The sequence below is a fragment of the Pongo pygmaeus genome, chromosome 5 (assembly GCF_028885625.2).
Source record: "Pongo pygmaeus isolate AG05252 chromosome 5, NHGRI_mPonPyg2-v2.0_pri, whole genome shotgun sequence".
Classification (NCBI taxonomy): Eukaryota; Metazoa; Chordata; class Mammalia; order Primates; family Hominidae; genus Pongo; species Pongo pygmaeus.
The window spans coordinates 155,614,973-155,639,454 of record NC_072378.2 but is presented as its reverse complement, the minus strand read 5'-3'; the positions used below and the strand labels follow the sequence as shown (position 1 = coordinate 155,639,454).

Below are 24,482 nucleotides of genomic sequence, written 5' to 3'. Positions count from 1 at the left end.
CCTTTACTAGAACTGCTTTGAAAGTTAAGTACTTTGTTTCCCTGGTGTCTGACACAATTCCTTACTCATGGGTGCTTAATAAATGTGTTCATGAAGTAACTGATTCATCAAATTGCTAATACAACGTGATTAAGATGTGGCTTGGCTTGCTTTTCCATCATATCGCCATAATTTGAGTTAAAGAGGAAGCTGCAGCTTAACTACAGGTCATTTTGGTGGTTTTTGTTGGTTTTTTTTTTTTTTTTCCAAGATGGAGCCTCACTCTGTTGCCCAGGCTGGAGTGCAGTGGCACGATCTCAGCTCACTGCAACCTCTGCCTCTCGGGTTCAAAAAATTCTCCTGCCTCAGCCTCCCGAGTAGCTGGGATTACAGGTGCCCACCACCACACTTGTCTAATTTTCGTATTTTTAGTAGAGACGGGGTTTCACCATGTTGGTCAGGCTGGTCTCGAACTCCTGACCTCAGGTGATCCACCCGCCTCAGCCTTCCAAAGTGCTGGGATTACAGGCGTGAGTCGCCGCACCTGGCCAACTACAGGTCATTTTGGATGGAAATGATTTTAAGCAGGATTATAGAATATTTAAGCTTAGAGCACATTGACTTCATCCCTGTTCACTTTGCAGATGAAGAAAGTGAAGTCCAGTAGAGATCAAGTAGACCTCTCACGTAGACAGCGGGAAAGAGCTAAGACTAGAACTCAGATCTCCAAACAGCTACAACAGCTCTGTTTCCAGCATGACAAGTTACTGGTTCCAAGAATGCTCTTCCTTGGATCTCAGCACCTTCCTCAGGACCCTCTCTACTTTCCTCATATGTTCCACTGCCACGTGAACAATGAACCTTCATTGAGCCGGACTGCAATCCAGCAAGTGGCTATTCTTTCAACAGTGGAGACTGGGCTTCGCTGCCAGGGAAGGTCCCATTTTAAGGGAGAATTCGCAGTGGGCCAGGACTGCAATATCTTGTGACCACAGAAAGATCAAACAGGGCACCTTGAGTATGTGAGTCTATGAGATCCAAGGTGGTGCTAGGTAAACTATATCTATAATAAAACTCAAGCAATGCTATGCTTTTGCTTATACAAAGAGTGCTTGTATCTCTCACAGCACATAGGTACCATGTGTGGACAGAGTCATCAATCAACAGATTGATGGCTCATGCTTTTATCAGCATGAAAACCAGCCAGTCCCGCAGCCTTGGAGCTGCCTGCTTGCACCATGACATCAGTGTAATTTTAATTTAACATGAACACACCTTACATTCTTTTCCCTTGAGCTTTGTGATGAAAAGTGGTTATATTTTTACAGTGCTAGGGATTCTGCCCCATGTCCTACTCGAAAGCTGAATATAATCCAGACCTTCAACTACATCACGAAGTTTTTTTTTTTTAATGGCCACATCTAAGAAATACTACATGATTAGTCAATCTAGAAGCCTACTGCCAGGGACTGGGTGAAGTTCAGAGTACCCAGAGTTTATAAAACTTTCATTGTCACGTGAACCAGTGTGCAAGCCCACAGTACTCAGCACAACTGTCAATGCAGGTCAATGAGAAATGGTGGAAAAGGAGAGAGAAAGTTACTACTTAACCTGTGCCCTTCAAACATGCCTCCCACCTCTACGTAAGTAGAATGCATTTGTTACTAAAAACTTTCTCTCAAATTCATGCCTTCTTCAAATTATATCTTCTTTGTAGCCACCATCTCCCTGAATTTAAAACATGTTTTAAAGTTGCTGGGTTTACTTTAGCCTCATTATCAGCTAGGCAGCTTATCAATTCAGAGATTCAACTCAATGTTTGTAAGAAAACAATACAGAAAGTGGGATGTTTTCCAGGACTGGGAGTGAGAAATGTAACTCCCATCTCCCTTAACCCCTCTTGTGACCCAGGTTTGTAGGATCTAACTGGGCCCTCCAGAGTCTCCATTTACAGGTGGATTACTTATTATCTCATCACTCAGGGCCCGTAGAGATTTCAGACATAATGAACAAACCAGTCTGTGACTCTTATTCCAAGGCATTAGGTAAGACTACATCATAATGTGGTATGCCTTAAATAACAATTTTCACCAGCCTCCCACATCCACACTAATGCACTGTTCCTGCACAAAGAACTAATGGAATCAGATGCTGCACTCAACAAAGGAAAATTGTAGAGTTACCCAGCAGACTATAGAATGGGAGAGAAGCTGCCATTCATGACAAAGGGATGACTAATTACAATGAAAACGGCAAGTTTCAGTCTATCCTCCCCAAAGGACAGACTTCTATACACATGGAGCACAGTATTTACTGTGTACTGTAAGCCAAGTTACAAAAAGACCGTTGTTATTTATAAAACAGCCCATGTGAAACACCAAAAAAAAAAAAAAAAATCAATGACCAGCTAGAAGGAAAACAAGGTATATCCATTTTGTTCACTGCTCTCCCAAGGCTGGTGGTCATATCAGCCAGTCTGGCCTCTGTTTAGAGTAAGTCTTTCCTGGGAGTCCCACAAGGGTTCACATATCCAGTGACAAAACTCAAGGAAACAAAAGTTAGCACTACTTTTTAGTTAATGACATTCAATTCAAGAAGTATTTGTTGAATATCTATTCTGTTCAAGTCACTATGCTAAGTGCTGGAAATACGATGGTGACACAGCTTGCTTTTATCTTGCCTGTACACAAGCAAGCCATTAGTCCCAACACGTGTGTTGGGGAACATGGTTGGGGGTGGGGGTAAGAGGCTGTGAAGTGGCCCCTACCCCACCGGAGTGGCCCCTATCCCTGTCTTCGAGTAAGACTCAAATACAAGAATAGTAACACTCACACCACAAAAATTACCTACATGCAGTGCCCCAGGTAGATCAGAATGGGTCTTTCTCCACTAGGATCCTATTCATGTTTTAAAACAGGTCAGTAAGTTCTCTGACACTCCTCTTAGGAAGGGGAGGTGGGCAGCCCTATGCCCCCTTCACCTTGATTCTGCTTCAACCTATATAGTACAGCTGACGTGACACTAGGATTCCCATGGCTGGGCCAGAAAATGCCAGGAGGTTTATGCCTGGTTCTCTTGGTGCATTTGCCCTGAAGCCCTAAGGCTACATATATCTGGTTTCGTATGTCATCTGTTGCCACACTGTCCAGCATATAAGACTTTACTTCTGGAAATACTATGCCATCCCTTGCCAAGACAAAAGAAATTGACTTAGCATTGGTATCTAAAAGCTGCCACTGAATTCTGGCTTCCAGACAGAGGGATGATCCTCATCCAGTTGACAGACAAAACTCACTGGGCAAAGTGACTTTCTTCATTAGGGAACAGCAATATAACAATTCCTCATCACTTCCAAATGAACCACACCATCCATGCCCCAAGAATTACGCGTATTTAGTATCTGGGGAGGCTTGTGCAATATTTACAACATGCACCATGTTTATGGCAGCAGGCTAGTCCTGTGGACAACAGGGGCAGACAATCACGTTGCACATTAGAAATAAAGCTGCACGGGGCCAGGAGACCAGCTGTGCGGCCGCAGCAGTAAATGCCTGCTTCCCTCTTCCTCCTTCCTATGATCCTATGAAATAAGTGTCTTGCCCATCTCTCTCTCTCTCTTTTTTTTTTTTTTTTTTTTTTTTTTTTTGAGACAGTCTCACTCTGTTGCCCAGACTGGAGTTCACTGGCACGATCTTGGCTCACTGCAACCTCTGCCTCCAGGGTTCAAGTGATTCTCCTGCCTCGGCCTCCTGAGTAGCTGGCATTACAGGTGCCCGCCACCATCCCCGGCTAATTTTTGTACTTTTAGTAGAGACAGGGGTTTCGCCATGTTCACCGAGCTGGTCTTGAACTCCTGACCTCAGGTGATCCACCTGACTCAGCCTCCCAAAGTGCTGGGATTACAGGCGTGAGCCACCCTGCCCGGCCTCATCTCTACTTCTTTTCCAGCCCTGTCAATCAATACTCAGAACCATCTCATCATCACTCCTGGCAAAGATAGATGAGGCGAGAGAAGAAGGAAGGAATAAGATTCATAAACAAATAGAAGAGAATGATTTTGGGGAGAGAGTGTTAAAAAGTAGCAGGGACTCTGGATTATCCCTTCCATATCCCTCACCATCTGTGAGAACCTCCCACCTAGTTAGCTTCACCAATACAAGCTCCAAGTATAGTAAGGCTCTCTCTCTACAATAGGCAAAATACCCTACTTTATAACAGCTAAAGGAACTACCAAAAGACATGATATCTATCCATTCACTAAAGGAACAGCTTGCACTTCTACGATATTTTATTTATTTATTTATTTATTTATTTATTGGGGTTTTTTGGGGTTTTTTTGAGATGGAGTTTTACTCTTGCTGCCCAGGCTGGAGTGCAATGGTGCAATCTTGGCTCACTGCAACCTCCGCCTTCTGGGTTCAAGTGATTCTCCCGCCTTAGCCTCCCGAGGAGCTGAGATTACAGGCATGCGCCACCACGCCCAGCTAATTTTGTATTTTTAGTAGAGACAGGATTTCTCCATGTTGGTCAAGTTGGTCTCAAACTCCCGACCTCAGGTAATCCGCCCACCTCAGCCTCCCAAAGTATTGGGATTATAGGCGTGAGCCACCGTGCCTGGCCTATTTTATTTAGTTAGTTAGTTTTTAGAGACAGGGTCTTGCTCTGCTGCCCAGGCTGGAGTGCAGTGGCATGATCATGGCTCGCTGCAGCCTCTCCCTCCCAGACTTAAGCAATCCTCCCACTTCAGCCTCCTGAGTAGCTGAGACTATAGGTATGCACCACCATGCCTGGCTATTTTTTGATTTTGTGTAGGGACAAGGTCTCAGTATGTCACCCAGGCTGGTCTTGAATTCTTGGTCTCAAGTGATCCTCCCACCTCAGCCTCCCAAAGTGCTGGGATTACAGGTGTGAGGAACTGCGCCTGGCCTATTAGTACAATATTATCCTTTTCTTTACCCCATACTTAGATTGAGCAAAGTGTTTCTTTTCAGTACTGAGGCAGCATAGGGATGAAAGAGGTGAATAAATAAAACCAAATGGAGGACCACTGAATAACTACTGAGGCAGAAGATTGGCACAACAGTTGATGAAAAAGGTGGCTTGAGCGAGAACAAAAATGCAAGCAGCAGCTACCCTACAAGAGGGATTCAAGTGCTCCTTAAGGGAAAGTCAGGGGGAAAAAAACGAGAGATTTACTGACCTGACAACAAGAAAGAAACATTCACATATCACTTGAAAGGGCAAGCACCAAACAAATTCCTCAGTCACTTTTGTATCAAGCAATGTGTTCAAACCTTTCACGGAGGCTGAGCCATCTCTATGGAACTGTGGGTTAAATAGCCCTCAACAAGTACCTGTGGAATAAGTGGCTTTCAGGGAGCCTCTGCCTGCCTGGGCTCTGTGTGAATGGTTCTCAGAAGTTAACCATGGCTGGACAGGGACTCCTAGCTTTATCTCAGGGCTCAGTTGACTGAGCCAGGTGCATTTTCCAAAGGGTAACTTTACCTCATTCCAAGACTAGACATAATTTCTGAAAAGTGGCATGTTATGGGAAAAATACATTGCGGCTTTTTTTTTTTCAGAAGACTCATTTATAATAAAGACAGTGTGACCAATGATCCCTTTCCCAATGCCTTGAAAGTAGATAATTGTTGAATGACTGTAAGTACATGGGCGGGGGGAATAAGTGAATCAATGAAGGAAGAAACAAACAAATGCATGAGCAGATGGAGATGCCAGTCATTTCTGTGATCACAGAATCCCTGGACTTAAGCAGAATCTGGAAAGATCTGTTCTCAAAGGCTCTAATGCTACAGGCTGCCACAAATGACACCAAGGGTGGTTAAAATATTTTACCCTCCTGATTTTTCAAAGCTGTCACACTTTTCCTTCCTGTAGACAAAGCAAAAGCTAACGATTCACTAAACAAAGAAATGTTTCCTGACTGGCCCCCTCACTGTGGACCTCCAGGAAACAATGATTTCAGAGGAATGAGCTTAGCTGAGAAAGTGAGTGCTACAGACCTCGCCAGAGAAGAATCGAGCTCATCCCAGGCAAGGTACATTTCAAGATCTACTTCAACTGTCACCCTGCCCTCTGGGGACATCTCAGAGGTTCATCCCAAGACTGGGGATATTGGTCAGGATGGGAAGCATTATTTCCAAAGCTACTTTATAGCAACATACTAACTGTACTTTCTGGGTAACTTAAAAGGTGCCATCCTTGACCTGGCACTTGAAGATGCCATGTTGCGGCTGGGCACAGTGGCTCACGTCTATAATCCCAGCACTCTGGAAGGCTGAGGTGGGCGGATCACGAGGTCAGGAGTTCCAGACCAGCCAACATGGTGAAACCCCATCTCCACTATAAATACAAAAATTAGCTGGGCATGGTGGCACACACCTGTAATCCTAGCTACTACTCAGGAGGCTGAGGCAGGGGAATCGCTTGAACCCGGGAGGCAGAGGTTGCAGTGAGCAGAGATTGTGCCACTGTACTCCAGCCTGGGGGACAGAGCAAGACTCTGTCTCTCAGAAGGAAAAAAAAAAAGGATGCCATGTTGCTTTACCTAAACTTCTGTCCAAAGCCAAATATCTCAGAAAAAGAAAACCTGTGGTTACACACCTTGCCCACAAAACGTAGTTTTGTAATAAATTCTCTCTTAAGCACTCTCCATAAGTGTTTTCATTTCCTCCCACTGACAACCAGTTCAAGGGACATAAAGAGGCACCAGCCCACTGAGAAGGCCCTTGTGATACCTGTGTCATTGGTATGGACATCAGAGATAAGGTTTTGAACAATGCTAACGAGGATAAAGCTGACAGCCACAAAGCGGATAACGTGCCTCTCTGGCAAGTGAGAAAAACACTTGACAGAGGGCTACTTTGGGTTTTGATTCATCAATGAATTTTACTGAAAGGAACACATGAGAGTTTCCAGGGGTCAGAGAGCTGTTCCTGTTTCATTCTACCATCATCAGAACGATCCAAGCAGCAAATCCACATCAGAAACTTTTGGGGTTTTTTAAAGATTTTTGTTTTTTGTTTCTGAGACAAGGTCTCACTCTATTAACCAGGCTGGAGTGCAGTGGCGCAATCTCAGCTCACTGCAACCTCTGCCTCCCAGTTTCAAGCCATTCTCCTGCCTTAGCCTCCTGAGAAGCTGGGATTACAGACGTGCGCCATCACGCCCAGCTGATTTTTTGTATTTTTAATAGAAATGGGATTTCACCATGTTAGCTAGGCTAGTCTCGAACTCCTGACCTCAAGTGATCCACCCGCCTAGGCCTCCCAAAGTGCTGGGATTACAGGCGTGAGCCACTGCGCCTGGCCTCTATCAGAAATTTTTTGAACAAAGCAAATGCTAGGACCCATAAAGAGTCAGCTCCAAGTTTCACAAGATGAACATCTGAACCCCCAGCTGTACTGACTATAGCTGACAAGTCACTCATTTCACATGCAGTAACATTTGTCCCAGTTTCTAGCAAGGTTGGTGTGCTAGGCACTGTGCATTAATTACACAAGGAGGAATCAGGCACAGCACCAGTTATCAAAGGACCTAGAGCCAAAGGGGGAAAAAAAGACAGCAAAGACATCTGACAAATTCCAGAAAGAGGCAAGATAAACTGGCCATCTGGGTCCAGGCGAGGTGGCTCACGCCTGTAATCCCAGCACTTTGGGAGGCCAAGGCAGGAGGATCACCTGAGGTCAGGAGTTTGAGATCAGCCTGGCCAACATGGTGAAACCCAGTCTCTACTAAAAATACAAAAATTAGCTGGGCATGGTAGCGGGTGTCTGTAATCCCTGCTACTCGGGAGGCTGAGGCAGGAGAATCACTTGAACCCAGGAGGCAGAGGTTGTAGTGAGCCGAGATCGCACCACTGCACTCCAGCCTGGGCAACAGAGCAAGACTCTGTCTCAAAAAAACAAAAACAAAGAAACAAAGATAAACTGGTCATCCGGAATGAGGGAAAGAAACTATCCTTGGTTTACAAAAAAAAGAAAAACACCAAAAAACACAAGAAAATCCATTAAATGTATCTGAAACAGGATTTCAGGCAGCAATAACCACTAACATCATCAACTCTAACTAGAGGAAGATATATTTGGGATCCAGCTTAAAGGGAGAAGCAAACAAAACACACCTAATGGAAAACATCAACTTCTGTAATGAAACAAACTTCAGAACTTTAAAAAGGATTTGGAGAGTGTGTGAAATCTACTTCCAGAGAGATAAAGGCAGATGCTGCACCCATTAAATGAGAGCAGGCTGGGAGCAGGAAAGATTGCCTGCCAGAGGCTGTTAGGATCACCGAGCATGAGAGCACCTCTCCTGGGTAGGGGTTCAGACAGAGGCGGGATGATGTCAGGGCAGAGCTGGAAAGCCTTGCTGGCTGGCCTGGCCTTGAAGAATGTGTCCGAGTTGGACATGAGGAACCAGGGAGGCCCAGCATCCCCATAAGGAGGACAGCATGGGTAAAATGACAGAGAAACCAGGAAGCCTGAAACCACAAAAGACACAGAGAAGCACCAAGTCTGATGGTCCCATGCGTGACGTGAGTACAAGCAGAAAAGCAGATCAGGATGCCTAATGCTGGCAGCTACTAAAGTCCAAGCTGTCACTTGTGCTTTTTTCATTAAAGTGAACTCAAGGCTGGGCGCAGTGGCTCACATCTGTAATCCCAGCACTTTCGGAGGCCTAGGCGGACAGATCGCTTGAGTCCAAGAGTTCATGACCAGCCTGAGCAACATGACAAAAGCCCATTTCCACAAAAAAAATTAAAAAAATTAGCCAAACATGGTGGCATATGTCCGTAGTCCTAGCTACTTGGGAGGCTGAAGTAGGAAGATCACTTGAGCCCAGGAAGAGCCGTGACTGCACCACTGCACTCCAGCCTGAGTGACACAGTGAGACCCTGTCTCAAAAAAAAAAAAAAAAAAAAAAAAGTCAAGGTGGAAAGCAAAGCAGAAGTCAGAGGTCAGCAATCAGTGAGCCCCTCCCACAGGACTAGACTGTCACCATTAATCAATATTGAGCAAGGATTAATTGCAAAGCAGTTACATGTTACACCATTACTTGTTAAATCCTAAAGTGTGTTTTCAAAGTAGAAACAGCTCATTCATAAGAATGCCAGCCCCATGAATCAACAGGCCAGTGAGGCGCTATAGGCAAACCCCAGGTCTGCCACTTGGTAGGGTTTGGGTCACTTACCTGTCTCTCTACAACTAATTTCCCCCCTGCAAAATGAAAACAATTACGACCACCCTCCAGGACTTCTGTGAAAACAAAATGAGAAAATATCTTTCAATTACCTGAGACAGTGCCCTATGACAAGTTAAGAAAGTTAAATAATAAATGTTAGTTCTCTCCTCCCGTCCTGGTTTCTCTAATCGTTGCCATGAAATGCAGGCTTTCTTCCATGGTAAGCAGCACTAATAAAACCTTCAAAATATTTTTAACAAGCACAAGGCTAACAAGATGACTCAGTAATACCAAGGCCAGGCCTAAATGTCCGTTACTAAGAAATACTGAGACCCTTTTTAAAAAATATTTCTCTAGGAACTGAGTAAGTGAGTAAATTGTACGTCAAAGGGAAAATTGAGAAGGCAGCACAATCAGACTTGGAGATTGCTGTGCTTCAATATCTATAGTAATATTCTAAAAATATTTTTGCAATATTCTAAAATCAATAGCAATTACCTTATTTAGGGCATTGAGGCTTCCTCCAACCCCAGGCTAGCATGGAAGCCTTCTGAATGGTAAGTTTTTATAGATCCTTTTCTGAGCTGAGCCTAAGGCTAAGCCTATAGGGTTCCTGTTCTTTAAAAAAAAAAAAATTACCTATCACTAAAAAAAGTAGTGAACATGCTTTAGGAGTTTATAGAATAAACAGCTTCCTGTTTTTCAAGCCCAATGTACAATAAACGATGGGAATTATTGATAAATTAGCATGAGTTATGACAAATATATTCATAAACTTTACATATGTGAAATAAAAGGAATTTGTAGAAAAGGATACGAATTTCGACCAGGCGCTATGGCTCATGCCTGTAATCCCAGCACTTTGGGAGGCCGAGGCGGGTGGATCACCTGAGGTCAGGAGTTCGAGACCAGCCTAGACAACATGGTAGAACTCCGTCTCTACTAAAAATACAAAAATAAGCCAGGCATGGTGGTGCACGCATGTAATCCCAGCTACTCAGGAGGCTAAGGCAGGAGAATCGCTTGAACCTGGGAGGTGGAGGTTGCAGTGAGCCACAATCACATGCCACTGCACTGGTCAGCCTAGGCGACACAGCAAGACTCTGTCTAAAAAAAAAAAAAAAGAAAGAAAAGAAAAGGATGTGAATTTCAAACACTGAGTAGCAGGGATGTGACTAAGGGTTTGACCTACGTTATATTTTCCGGATTTTGCTCTTCTTGTAGTTGTCCACCCAGCAACCAATCCCCACCTCTCTCAGTAAACAAATTAGAAAGTCCATACCAATTAGCATCAAATTACAATTACTAAGCCTAAATTCTTTGTACTTCCCCCTAAGCCATAATTGCAGAATTTCCTTCTACTGAAAGCATTTCAGACCTTTAATTTTAATTACTTCAGCATGGAATTAGCAACATATTTCCCATAGGCATTTTATTACCTATTATTTCATGAGGATGAATAACTAAAACCTCACTGAGAAAATGACTATAGATGGTGCAGGGTGGGAAGAGGATGACACCCACATTTATTGATTTTTGGAATGCCACAGAGGAATATAATTTGAGCCGAGACGTCAGGTCCCTGAGCGAATGCTCCACCCACTCCCACCTCTCAAGCCACCCCAGGAAGCTCCATCCCCCATGCTTCATGCCCCAACCCAATTATTATGAAGGATCTGAAACTATCTGAGCACCGACATGATGCCACAAGTGGAATATTCTGCACCTGACCTCGTGAGACAGGTCACAGTCAAAACGCAGACGCTTCTAGTCAAAACACAGCGTCGCAGGTGGAGACTGAAAACCTGCCCTGTCTGCTGTTGGCGCAGTTTAACAGCTGATGTGGGTATTCGGGGGATGCTACGCTGTTGCTTCGCTACACGTTATTTTTTCAGTGTATTGATAGTATGTCATATGAAAATGATCACTTATCGGTAATGATACAAATTAAGGAATAATGGTGATAGTAAACAACCACAGATTGTTCACATGGGTGGCTGAAACAGTGACACCTTTGCTTATTGGCAGCAGTTCAATGTACATTAACTTTGTTTCATGCACAAAATTCTTTCAAATATAAAATTACCCTCAGGCTATGCACATAAGGTATCTATGAAACAGAAACAAATTTCATGTCTAGATTTGGGTAACATCCCCAAGCTATCTAATTATGTATATGCAAATATTCAAAAATCTGAATAATTCAAAATCCAAAACACTTCTGGTCCCAAGCATTTCAGATAAGGAATCTTCAACCTTTATTCTCTCCTTCTGTGTTATTACACACTAATTCTTCTGTCAAATTTTGTTCTCACCTCATTCAAAATCCTAGGGACTCCCCAGCGGGATCAGGGGAGGAGAGCTACGGTAGAGTCACTGTGGCCCAATCCTTAAGAAAAGTAAAATAAAAACACAAGGATGACAGCTGTCTTGAAGAATTGGTTGTTGGTTTTTCTTTTTTTTTTTCATTCCCAAGTAACAGCACAAAAGGCCAATATTCCATTTAGCTTATCGTCATCTAGCTATAACAGACCATAGCTACATTAAAAATGTTCGTATGATCATTAGCATGGTTTTGAAAACATTCTGTACTATTAATAATTATGCAGAGAATTTTTCTTTTTACTTTGTCCAACTTGAACATTTAATCCAACCGAGCCTCCCCGAGCCTCCTACATTTAGTCCCTTCCCACTGTGAGAGAGTAACCTGGAGTCGCCAGGATTGCATTCCCAGCCCACTGCCCTCTGGCCCTGTACCACACCCTGCCACCCTGGTCCAGAGCCGCGGGTGCACCCACTGTCCTTATCCAGAATTGCATCAAGACCCATTCACCACTCACCACTTGACCAGCTGCCCCTCCACCCTCTGACTCCCCAACGCTGTGGTCGTGAAGGCCTCATCTCCACCCTCTGCTGACAATCCTCAGAGGTTCTTTTTTTTTTTTTTTTTTTTGAGACGGAGTCTCCACCCAGGCTGAATCCTCAGAGGTTCTAACGCTATTTCAAAGACCACTGGGATCAGCTCTGAAGACTAAAGTGCATCAATGACTTTGGGAACTAACAGTCTCTTAGTCCCTTAGAAAGAACATAATAAACATACAAGAAAAAGCCTTCTTGATAATAATTTGGAAGAACATTTTAAATAAGCTTATCATTACAGGCTAAGTGTGGTGGCTCACGCCTGTAATCCCAGCACTTTGGGAGGCCAAGACGGGCAGATCACCTGAGGTCAGGAGGTTTGAGACCCACCTGGCCAACATGGCGAAACCCCAACTCTACTAAAAATACAAAAATTAGCCAGGTGCGGTGATGGGTATCTGTAGTCCCAGTCACTCGGGAGGCTGAGGCAGGAGAATTGCTTAAACCTGGGAGGCAGAGGTTGCAGTGAGCCAAGATCACGCCATTGCACTCCAGCCTGGGCGACAGAGCAAGACTCCATCTCAAAAAAAAAAGCTTATCATTACTTTAAATTAATTAAATAAAATTAATATTCTTAAACCTTATACAGATATTTTAAAGTCATGGTGCACTATTTTACAAAGGACAACTTTAGAACTTAACTCTGATATGGAGAGGAAGTCAAAATTAAGTTTGTCATTAGGAATTTTCTTTTCATTAGATCCCTTGTATCCATATCAACAAATCAATAATAATATCAGGAATTGCTGAGGCATGACAGTGCATGATTGAAGTAGGACCTGGTATCATAATGGTGTCATCAACACCGGATAGCAACTGTAGTGCATCTGGGTTGAGATCACAAATCAGTATCTTGGCTCAAGTGCTGAGCTCCCAACAACTTGCTCTGGGGCAGGCACCCTTACATCTCTCTCCCCATCCAGAACATTGCATTTTCCACCTACCAACCTCAAAGGGATTTTGTGGGGATTACCAATGGCTGAAAGATCTTTCATCTTTGAGATGAAAGGTCCTAATGAGTATTTTGTTGAGAAGCACTCCCACTCTGCCCTATGGGAAGGTTCCAAACTCCTCTTCTAAGGGTATCTACTACAGGTAGGAAAATGTTACATTTGAAGTAGAAATCATAATAGACTTTTAATTATAAGCAAGTGGGGTAGCTCACCGTTGAGCAGAGACCAGAGACTCTTCGATTCTTTTTTTTTTTTTCTCAGCTGCTCTGGTGGGTGTGGCCTGGAGCCTTACTTTCTTGCTCCGTAAGTCCAGCTTAGGCACCCAAAGCCACTATGAGAAGCAGGGTTTATAATGACAGGAAATGGAACCGAAGTGGAAACATCTGTATAATATCACAATTATATAAAGTACGACTTGGCTATGGACGCAGGCTCTTCTATAAAAGTACTCAGTGAATCTGGCCGGGCACGGTGGCTCACGCCTGTAATCCCAGCACTTTGGGAGGCTGAGGCGGGTGGATCACTTGAGGTCAGGAGTTAGAGACCAGCCTGGCCAACATGGTGAAACCCCATCTCTACTAAAAATACAAAAATTAGCCAGGTGTGGTGGCACACGCCTGTAATCCCAGCTACTTGGGAGGCTGAGGCACAAGAATCGCTTGAACCCGCGAGGCAGAGGTTGCAGTGAGCCGAGATCGCGCCACTGCACTCCAGTCTGGGCAGCAGAGAGAGACTTAGTCTCAAAAAAAAAAAAAAAAAAAAAAAAAAGTACTTAATCTGAATCAAGAAAAGCACCAGGCACAGCAAATAATGGATAATTCTTTATAAAGTCCTTTAACCTCTAAGCTTTAATAACAAATCCTAGGCATGAAAAACACCAATTTATAAATGGTCTCTAAAAGTAAACTAACTTCGTTCTTAATAGCAAATGTGGATTTTAATTGTGCTAACTACAGACTACAGTTCTTCTTTAGTAACACTTTTCATTCATCACACAATCCAAAACAAAGACAAACCCTCGATGCCACTTCTTGAGGCTCCGTCCTCTGTTGGCTTCCGTGGCTCCCTGACGACGGGTGATTCCCTGCCCCACAACTGACCCAGCCTCCCTCCTGAACTCCTCCCTCTGCGCCCACCTCCTGGGATGGCCAGCATTTCTCAGTGCTCCAGGCTTGGTCCTCATCTCTGTGTCTTCAATATTCTCTTCCAGGGTGAGTTCACGGCTTTCACTATCATTGACAACAACCAAGACTCTATTTCTTCTGAGTTCCAGACCCACTTACCCACCTACCAGATGTGCCACCTCAAAAAATCAACATGATCCAAACTCGTTATTCTTTTTCAACCCTACCCTAACCTCTTATCACCTGGCCCCTCTTTCTGTGCACCCAAACCAGGATAATGGTGCCTCTGTCCAGCCGCTCTGGAAAGACAGGAACCCATCAATTACCCTAGGCTTGCTTCTCCTTTCCCTCATCATGCACACCAAAATGGCCATCAAATCCTCTGGCAGGTACTTCCTAAGTAACTCTTTAATGTATGCCTCCCTCTCCTTTGCTGCACTGAGTTCATTCAGCCCTCATAGGCTGATCCTAGCCTGATGCCTCGGTCGTTTCCTACTGGAGGATTTCCAGTCCTTTCTCTCTCCACAAATCTCTCTTCCACACAGCAGCCAGAGGAAAATTCTAAAACACCAATTTGATCCTGTTATGCTCGAGTTTGAAACCTTTCAATGTCATCCATCCCTCACAATTAATACTTCTTCGCATGACATACAAATCTCTACTGACCTTTCAGCTCCTGTCCTCCCAGCCACCAATGTAAATTCCTTGTAGCCCACATCATACCATGTGTTCCAAATGCCTCCATGCCTTTGATCCTGGCTGACACGCTCTCCTCTGCTTTAGAAGCTTGACAAATTTCTCCTCATTCTTAAGAGCCACTTCAGCGGTTCATTCTAAAACGTCTTCCCTAATAACACATAACAGAGATAATAATACTTTTATTTTATTACTTTTTTTTTTGTTTTTGACACAGAGTTTCCCTCTGTTGCCCAGCATGGAGTGCAGTGACGCGATCTCAGTTCACTGTAACCTCCGCCTCCCAGGTTCAAGTGATTCTCCTGCCTCAGCCTCCCAAGTAGCTGGGATTACAGGCATCCACCACCACACCCAGCTAATTTTTGTAGTTTTTAGTAGAGACGGGGTTTCATCATGTTGGCCAGGCTAGTCTTGAACTCCTGACCTCAGGTGATCAGCCTCCGAAAGTGCTGGGATTACAGGCGTGAGCCACCGCGCCCAGCCAATAATTCTTTACTCTCAGGTGTATCACTGCACCTTGCACAAATCTCTGTTCAAGCACTTACCATGCTATGCAAGAAGTATTCACTTGCACGCCCATCCGTTTCACTAGGGCCTGAGCTCTGTTCAATGAGTCTTTGCTCAGCCCTGCCTGATGCAGGGCACAGTAAACAATATATGAGCACTGAGTGTTGAATAACAACTTAATAAACAAATACAAGTTCTGGCATATGGTCGTCTTAACGTTTAATAAATCCAGTCTAAAATGCTGCTTCCACTTTCTTCCCATTATCCAGAAATCCCAAGCTATGTCAAGTTCAGGTGTTCTCTGGATCTTGATGAAGATCCATGGAGACATGCTCCAAAGCTGTCTGGAAAGCCAACACATAACCATTCATTTCTATAACACATAAACATACCTGTCTATAAATATGTGTCATTTTTTTCTTTTTTTGACACTAAGTCTCATTTCTGTTGCCTAAGCTGGAGTGCAGTGGTGTGATCATGGCTCACTGCAACCTCTGCCTCTCGGGCACGAGCCATCCTCCCCGCTCAGCCTCCCAAGCTGCTGGGACTACAGGCATGCACAACCATGCCCCACGAATTTTTTTCATTAGTAGTAGAGACAGGGTTTTGCCATGTTGCCCAGGCTGGTCTCAACCTCTTGGGCTCAAGTGAACAACCCACCTTGATTTCCGAAAGAGCTGGGATTACAGGTGTGAGCTACCATGCCTGCCCTAAAAAAATATTTCTTACAGTACATTCAAAACCCAAGCTGAGCCACTGGGCTCAGTTATGGAGACACACACAAATAAAGGAGCTTTTTGGGAACTAAGTCTCTACCACCACCTCAGGGTATCATACCCTACCATAAATTTCCACTTAAAGGACTAAGATGATCAGTTTACAGCAATGTTTTTAAGGCCTTTTGCCCTGAGTTATTAATCATTACTATGTTTAATTCATCATAAGGAAAATTCCTGAGGAACTGCCTTAAATTCAGGAAAGATGCTTACTAGAAAAATTTTTAAATGAATTCTGACTACATGGTATAGGATTAAAAGCAAACAGCCAAAGTAAATCAAATTTCAGCTCCAAAAAGAAATGTCTGGGCCAGGCACGGTGGCTCATGTCTGTAATCCCAGCCCTTTGGGAGGCCAAGGTGGATGGATCACCTGAGGTGAGAAGTTTGAGACCAGCCTGGCCAACATGGTGAAACCCCATCTCTACTAAAAATACAAAAATTAGCCAGTAATCCAGCTACTGTAATCCCAGCTACTCAGGAGGCTGAGGCAGGAGAATCGTTTGAACCCAGGAGGCAGAGGCTGCAGTGAGCTGAGATCGCCCCACTGCACTCCAGCCTGGGTGATAGAGTGAGACTCCATCTCAAAAAAAAAAAAAAAAAAAAAAAAAGTCTGGCCAGGCGCGATGGCTCACACCTGTAATCTCAGCACTTTGGGAGGTGGGGCAGGCCAATCACCTGAGATCAGGAGTTCAAGACCAGCCTGGCCAACATAGTGAAACCCTGTCTCTACTAGAAATACAAAAATTAGCTGGGCGTGGTGGTAGACGCCTATAATCCCAGCTACTTGGGAGGCTGAGGCACAGGAATTGCTTGACTGCCAGACATTGCAGTGAGCCGAGATCGGGCCACTGTATTCCAGCTTGGGTCACACAGAAAGACCCTGTCTCAGAAAATAAATAAAAAGAAATGTCTGTCCAGATAGCACATTCCAAAGCTACACAACACCCAGGGAGGCAGAACTCGTGGCACAGTTAGAGAACAGCATGACAATTTATTTCTTCAATATCTCCACTGTTTCCATTTTCTTTACTTAAAGAGTAGGAAGCTACATACTGACTCAAACCTGATGACAAAGCAAATCATCTGAATTTGTTGTCATTTTTCTAACATATTTTAGCTGCTATGCAAAATATTAGTGTAATGTTAGATACTATACTAAAATTACTGTATACAATGATCAACCTTTTCCTATTATTTTACAGTATAATTCCTTATATCTACTTCTTATTTTGGTGCCCACCTTCAAACAGATACAGATGATTATATTTCATCAAGATGACATGCAAATGTATGCTGCTTTATAGAATCTTTACAGAAAAACAGTTTCTCCAAAGGCATGCCATGAATGAAACCCTGGTCGTTCTTTCATTCAGCTTGAATCAAACAATGAAAAATCAACTATAAAGTTTACTAACAGGCTGGGCGTAGTGGCTTACCCCTGCCATCTCAGCACTTTGGGAAGCTGAGGTGGGAGGATCGCTCGAGCCCTGGAGTTCAAGACCAGCCCGGGAAACATGGCAAAACCTCATCTCTACTAAAATACAAAAATTAGCCAGGTGTGGTGGCACATACCTGTAATCCCAGCTACTTGGGTGGCTGAAGCAGAAGAATCACTAGAACCTGGGAGGCGGAGGTTGTAGTGAGTCGAGACTGCGTCACTGCACTCCAGCCTGGGTGACAGAGCAAGACTTTGTCTTAAATAAATAAATAAAATAAAAAATAAAAAAGCCAGGTGTGGTGGTGCATACCTGTGGTCCTAGCTATTTGAGAGGCTGAGGTGGGAGAATCACTTGAGCCCAGGAGGTCAAGGCTGTAGTGAGCTGTGATTTACATCACTGTACTCCAGCCTGGGCAATGAAGCAAGACCCTGTCTCAACAACAACAAAATTTACTAACAGCTACCAGGGGCTATAAAGGGTTATAAGATACTAAGCAGCTTCTCCTCACTCAGAATTTCCTGAAGAAGGAAATGGATCTAAAATAGAATACCTAGCCTGGGCAACATGGTGAGATCCCATCTCAAAAAAATAAAAAATAAACAATGGCAGAATGAAAGGTAAAATGTTATTTAAAACCAAAACTACCAGCATTTTGGGAGGCCGAGGCGGGCAGATCACCTGAGGTCAGGAGTTCCAGACCAGCCTGGCCAACACGGTGAAACCCCATCTCTACAAACATACAAAAATTAGCCAGGCATGATGTGGGCGGTGGGGGGGGGGGGGGGGCGGTGCTGTAATTCCAGCTACTCGGGAGGCTGAGATGGAAGAATTGCGTGAACCCAGGAGGCAGAGGTTGCAGTGAGTCGGAGGTTGCAGTGGTGCAGTGGAACGAGATCGTGCCATCGCACTCTAGCCTGGGCAACAGAGGAGACTCTATCTCAAAAAAAATAATAATAATAATAATTAACTGTAACCACTTCTGTCTCCTGAAGAGGAAGCACAATTTACAGTGTGGAGAGAGAATCTGTATATTTCTCCTTTTCCTCTATAGAGATTGATAAAAGACGGAGAAAGGAAAAGGCAGAAATTTCAAAACCACTCCCAGATATTCCAGGCACATAAAGGGTGGGTAGAGAGTTTTTTGTCTTTAGCATTCATTGATGTGGAGGGGCTCCAGAAAGGCAGAAAGCCAGGAGACACACACGCCAAATGTGAAGGGAGAGGGGCCCAGCAATAGGGCAAGAGGCTGGAAACTCCGGTGCCTGTGGCAGTGACATTCCCAGCACTGCAACAGCCACAGGTCTTTAACAACTGACGGGTGTAACTGTCTATACTAAGATGTTATAACTAACTGTTATACTAAGATGCATATCACCCCTTCTCCCAATTCTTAGCCTGAAACTTGACTGAGTGTAATAAAAATAGCAACACTTGCATGTGTGGTTGGGTGGAAAAGAAAAATGTAAATTAAAAAAACAAGGAAAAGGCCGCGCTTGGTCACCCATGCATGTAGTCCCAGCACTTTGGGAGACCGAGACGGGTGGATCACTTGACCCCAAGAGTTTGAGACCAGCCTGGGCAACATGGGAAAAGCCTGTCACTACAAAAAATACAAAAATCAGCCAGGCATGGTGGTGCATGCCTGTAGGCCCCATACTTGGGAGGCTAAGAGGTGGGAGGACCACCTCAGCCAGGGAGGTAGAGGCTGCAGTGAGCCATGATGATGCCACTGCATTCCAGCATGGGCGACAAAGTGAGACCCTGTCTCAAAATAATAATAATAATCATCATCATCATCCCTAACCCTCATCTAACTAGGTTAGCACACAGCAGACAACAGGGGCAACAGAAGCTTAGGAGGGAGTGGAAATGAGAGTCAGGAGGGGCAAGAACTCAGAGCCAGAGCCGAATATAAGAACATGCATCTCCCTGTGGGAAGTTTCCAGATTTCTTGGAGACATGGACCTCTTCCAGAGACAGGGACAGAGAGCTCAAGTCAATTTTATTTAAATATCAAAGGAGAAGAAGCCCTCAGCAGACATGTGAGTTCTGACTCTAATAAAAGGCTGAATGTTGTAACTTAAGTATAACCAACATATTATGGGAGTTGGGTGGAGAGAGAGGCCGCTTGGGGTGAGAAAGGTTCTAGGTAGGAGGGACAGTCACAAAAGCTTCCCCTCCAGAGCCCACCAATGAATAGAAAACTAATATGCTCTGTGCCATCCCAGAATGAGCTCCCCCACAGCCAGGCTGGGTCTTCAGGATCCTGCTGTGTCTGGGGTCCTACGATCCTGCAGCTGTACCATAAAGACCCTCTTCAAGGTCTTTACTGTAACCCTGCAAATCCAGCAGGCTGGGAAGACTGCAAATAGAAACATTTGTAAAGAACTTGTCATCATCTCAGCTCTCTGGAAGATCGAAGCAGGCAGATCACTAGAGGTCAGGAGTTTGAGACCAGTCTGGCTAATATGGCAAAACCCTGTCTCTACTAAAAATACAAAAAATTAGCCAGGCGTGATGGTAGATGCCTGTAATCCCAGCTACTCAAGAGGCTGAGGCAGGAGAATCACTTGAACCTGGGAGGCAGAGGTTGCAGTGAGCCAAGATCACACCACTGCATTCCAGCCTGGGCGACAGAGCGAGACTCAGTCTCCAAAAAAAAAAAAAAAAAAAAACAAACTTGTAATCAACAAATCTTTCCTTCAACATAGCAGTTAGATATCAGGAAGGTATGCCAAAAAAATTACATATATACACACGCCAAAAGAATTTTAAGTTTGTTGTTAAAATCTGGGCTTGCTTCCCAGTTCTAAGGATGAAAACTAAAGGAAAGTCAGAGCCAAACAGGAAAGACACACCAGAAATACGATGCAGAAAGACCATAAAATTGTTGAAGTCCATCCACCAAAAGCGGCTTCCAGCTGGTCCCTCTGAAAGTCTGCACGAACACACATAACCTCCACATGCTAAAAGCAACTCCTCCCAGCGGTGACACGGTACAGGCAGAACCACACAGACGTGTGTCTGTCCACGCTCCAGGACTTCACAGACTCACATGTAATGTGATGTAAACAATGAACAAGGAAACAAAATGTAAATACACAAGAGCCTGACAGAGATGAGCAAAATTAGAAATGGTGAAGAGTCTTCATTGTGAGGCTAAAAATGGAGATGGAAGTGGAGGCTTCCACAGGGAACAGGAAAATTGAGAAGGGGACAAGAGTGGCCATCTCAGTGGAGAAGGCCCGGGACCATTTTAGCTGGTGGAGAAACAGCCCATTTTTCCAGGAAGACTTCAGAGTGGAGTTAGAGTTTCAAAAGTTAAATGCTACTCATTCTAACAAACAAAAGCAGGCCCTTCAGGTATGCATCAAATACGTTTATACCTCCAAATACCTCCAAATACTCATACTGGATCAGCGTACAACTCGGGAGTTATTAACAGAAATCAGCAGCACAACCGGCTGCCCAGCAGGCTTGAACAGTGCTCCTGCCCAGATTTCCAACCAGGGACACCATGCCGAAAAGGAGCGCTTTCTCCTGTGCACTGTCATTATTTTTATTCACACGGAAAATCACTTTTTTGGTGGGGAGAGACAGTCTTATTCTGTTGCCCAAGCTGGAGTGCAGTGGCGCGCTCTGGGCTCACTGCAACCGCCACTTCCCAGGTTCAGGCTCATGCCTCAGCCTCCCACGGAGCTGGCAATACAGTCACCACCACACCTGGCTAATTTTCGTATTTTTAGTAGAGATAGGGTTTTGCCATGTTGGCCAGGCTGGTCTCAAACTCCTGAGCTCAGGCAGTCCACCCACCTCGGCCTCCCAAAGTGCTAGGATTACAGGCATCAGCCACTGCGCTGGGCCTAAAATCATATTTTTTAAAACTTGAAATCCCTGTATCTAAAAAAATCACACTTGAAATTACAAAAAGGAAGTTATCCTTTTGTATTAAGAAAAAGTTATTTTTCATTTAGAAATAAACCGATCACATGGGACAAGAAGAAAGGAAATGCACAATGACTTCCACAGACTTATCTTTAGTCGAATTTGCATTACTTAAATATAAGCACAACTAGAAATCAATGGTTTCACACTGTATATATGTCCAGGTGCGGTGGCTCACGCCTGTAATCCCAGCACTCTAGGAGGCTGAGGTGGGCGGATCACCCGAGGTTAGCAATTTGAGACCAGCCTGGCCAACATGGTGAAACCCCATCTCTACTAAGAGTACAAAAATTAGCCAGGCGTGGTGTCGGGTGCCTGTAGTCCCAGCTACTCAGGAAACTGAGGCAGAAGAACCTTGAACCCGGGAGGCGGAGGTTGCAGTGAGCCGAGATCGCACCACTGCACTCCAGCCTGGGCGACAAAAGCCAGACTCTATCTCAACAATGATGACAAAAATACTGTATATATAAGAACAAACTTAATTTTGCCAATATCCTCCTCTGGGGAAGAGAGGAGGGGAGAGGAGAGAGGAGGGGAGAACAGAGGAGGAGAAAGGAAGGGAAAAGGGTGGAAAAAAGGAGTGGGGAGAAAACCACAGGGGATGAGGAGGGAAGGGAAAGGGAGGGAGATGAGATGTTTGTCCTCAATGCAGCAGTAACTAGAGCTGGGAATAAATATGAGGCCTGAAAGAAGGATGCCTTGTTCTTTTCAATATGCATGCACACAAGTTATTAGTCAAACAAGCCATGGAGCATAATTATGTAACCCAGCTTTAAAGTTCCAGCCTTGTCAACCCTCCACCTGGAATTACTCAAAAGCATTTTGTCCTCATTGAGAAACCAAGTCTATGCCACAGCCATAAAATCCCAGAGCAAGACACCTCCTGTGGTGCCGGGTGGCTCTCACACTTCACATGCTTTTGGGCCAAACCAAAAAGTTCCGGGAAGGCTAAATTCCAGCTCAAACTATATTCACAATTCACAATTAAGGCATAGGCAAGCTGGATACATAAACCCAGATACATCAGCGTTTTGATTTTTTAGCCACATTTATGAGATTGCGTGCTTTTGAGTGATGTCATTTTTCATGTTCTAGAGCTGTAAAAGCTAGGCTCCAAGTTTCACGTTTAGTTCTTAAATATAAGATACTGTATTATTTTATTCTAATGCTCACCAACAACATCCAAATTCCTAAACTGGCATAGGAAATCTGGTAGGTTATCAACAAATCAGCAAAGGGTAAAAAGAAGCCAAATAGGAATTTACAGGGAAATGTGTGTAGACTGTCAATAAAACTCTATAATCAACTTAATCATTCAAAATTATCGAGAGAAAACGATCAGCTTTCAAAGCTATAAGACATCTAGCCTTTACATGTGATGCATATGCTGGTCTATCCTCTGTCCTAAGCTTCCCCATGGTCTTCCATGGGACAGTCATACGGGATTCCATATAAATATTTGGCTACATTTATCCATCCTTTCATGCTACATAATTTCTGCTATCTTCTATTTTTTTAATCCAAGGCTATTATTCAGCTTCACTATCCTACATCCACATGCACATTGTTTATTTTTTAATTCAGTTATAATATACATGGGATAAAGTGCACAAGTATTAACAGTCCCATAACTTTTTTTTTTTTTTTTTTTGAGACAGAGTCTCACTCTGTTGCCCAGACTAGAGTACAGCGACGCAATCTCGGCTCACTTAAACCTCCACCTCCTGGGTTCAAGAGATTCTCCTGCCTCAGCCTCCCGAATTGCTGGGACAGCAGGCGTGTACCACCACGCCCAGCTAATTTTTGTATTTTTAGTAGAGACGGGGTTTCACCATGTTGGCCAGGATGGTCTTGATCTCTTGACCTTGTGATCCGCCCACCTCGGCCTTCCAAAGTGCTGGGATTACAGACATGAGCCACCATGCCCAGCCAACTTTTTACAAATGTGTATATACTCATGTAAGTATCACCCAGATAAAGCTATATTGCAGGAAATATACACACATAATTGTACGTGTTCATATTTACATGGACACACATACCCACACACGCACAACATGTACTCTCCATCCCTGGGATTGCATTAAAGCTGTGGTGTACAAACACACAGGGAAGAGGTCTACCACAATATGATCAACTGCTAAAACATTGCTTTTTAGTTGATTGTGGAAAAAAATAAAGTATTTAAAGTATCATTTAAAATTTGTTGCAGAGATCTTGTTACTGCATTTCTAAGTCTTGAATCACTACCCTGTTTGTGAAATCATGTTGCCTTGCCACTAAATCTGAACCAGTTATTTTCTTAAAAAAAAATTACAAGTCACATACTAGGAGAAAATATCTGCAAATCGCATATCCAATAAACAACTTATTCCCAAAACATATGTAAAGAATAGTTGTTAAACCTCAACAATAAGAAAACCAACGACCTAGTTTTTTAATTGGCAAAAGATCTGAACAGACACTTCACCAAAGAAGACATACTGTTGGCAAATAAGCACATGAAAAGGTGCTCAACATCATTAGTCATTAAGGAAATACAAATTAAAACCACAAGGAGAGGCCAGGCATGGTGGCTCACACCTGTAATCGCAGCACTTTGGGAGGCTGAGGCAGGTGGATCACATGAAGTCAGGAGTTCAAGACCAGCCTGACCAACATGGTGAAACCCCGTCTCAACTAAAAACACAAAATTAGCCAGGCATGGTGGGCGCCTGTAATCCCAGCTACTGGGGAGGCTGAGGCAGGAGAATCACATGAACTCAGGTGGAGGAAGTTGCAGTGGGCCAAGATCACGCCATTGCACTCTAGCCTGGGCAACAAGAGCAAGACTCCGTCTCAAAAAAAAAAAAAAAAGAAAAAAAAGAAACCACTAGGAGATTTTACTATACACTTACTAGAATGATAAAACAAAAATAACAAAATAAAATAAACTGGTAAC

General features: G+C 43.9%; 1 protein-coding gene across 8 annotated transcripts in view; it reads right to left on the bottom strand.

Moving 5' to 3' along the window:
- TIAM2 (TIAM Rac1 associated GEF 2) overlaps window positions 1–24,482 on the bottom strand; it is a 267,112-nt gene that overhangs the window by 171,388 nt on the left and 71,242 nt on the right. For 2 of the 8 annotated variants that reach the window (XM_063666738.1, XM_063666748.1), the window contains exon 1: window positions 14,900–15,026. The exons of 3 other annotated variants lie outside the window; for them this stretch is intronic. The gene's annotated coding sequence lies outside the window, so the exon portion shown is untranslated. Of the gene's footprint in view, window positions 1–9,189; window positions 9,255–9,678; window positions 10,288–11,495; window positions 11,570–14,899; window positions 15,027–17,729; window positions 17,830–24,482 lie in introns of those variants that run through there. 3 more of the 8 variants (XM_063666747.1, XM_063666739.1, XM_063666752.1) reach the window with 3 other exon arrangements.